The following is a 1189-nucleotide window of genomic DNA, read 5'->3' as shown; positions in this document are numbered from 1 at the left end:
AAACTGCTTTTGTTCCCATTTTCACTTAGGGACAAGGCAGCTAAGTGGCTGGAATCATTCCCAAGGGGGAGCCTAACAACATGGGACGAGGTGGAAAGCAAGTTTCTGGCACGTTTCTACCCCCCACAAAAGGTCAATAGGCTTCGATCTGAGGTTCAGACTTTTAGACAACAAGATGGTGAAACTCTCTACGAGGCATGGGAGAGATTCAAGGATTTGACAAGAAAATGCCCACCAGACATGTTCCATGACTGGGTGCAATTGCACATTTTCTATGATGGACTTTCTTATGAATCAAGGAAGGCTGTGGACCATTCATCAGGAGGTTCATTGAACAGGAAAAAGACTGTGGAAGAAGCCATTGAAGTGATTGAAACAGTGGCTGAGAATGAGTACTACTATGCATCAGAGAGACACAATACTAAGGGAGTCATAGAGCTGAACCATGTTGATACAATTCTAGCCCAAAACAAGGTGTTTGCCAAGCAACTAGCAGAGCTCACCAGGAAATTAGAAATAAAACAAGTGGCTGCAATACACACACAAGATCAAGAGGAAGTAAGCACTGAAGAAGGTGATTGGGAAGAGGCCAACTATGTGGGAAACCAACAAAGGCAATCATATGATCCACATTCCAACACTTACAATCCAGGATGGAAAAACCACCCAAACTTTGGGTGGGGGAACCAACAAACCCAACCACAAAACCACAAACCTTACAACCACAACCAACATAACAATTCTACATACCAAAACTCCAACCAAAGAACATACCAAGCCACACAAAACACTTACTCCCAACCATCATATCATGGCCAAAATAATCAACCTACCCAACCTAATCCGAACCAACAATTTCAAGATCAATTAAACAGGATAGAAGGAATGCTTGCAACCATGAGTCAAGACATAACCGAATTGAAAGCCTTTAAGGAAGAAGTAACTTCTAACCTGCAAAACCAAGGAGCTGCTATCCAGAAGCTAGAAAATCAAATTGTGTATTTGTCTAAGCAAACCCCTGGGCCAAGCGTTTCTCATGCTGCCAAGGCTATTGCAAGGGAAGAATGTAAGGCCATAACCCTCAGAAGTGGAAAGAATCTAAAGGAGATCTCAAGGGAAACCACAGAGGATGAAGCAAAGGAAAATGTGAGGGACAAGGAACAAGGACAATCTTTTACACCGTCTGCAA

This window comes from Arachis ipaensis, chromosome B01 (genome assembly GCF_000816755.2).
Source record: "Arachis ipaensis cultivar K30076 chromosome B01, Araip1.1, whole genome shotgun sequence".
NCBI classification, from domain to species: Eukaryota; Viridiplantae; Streptophyta; class Magnoliopsida; order Fabales; family Fabaceae; genus Arachis; species Arachis ipaensis.
Note: the sequence above shows the minus strand (reverse complement) of the source record.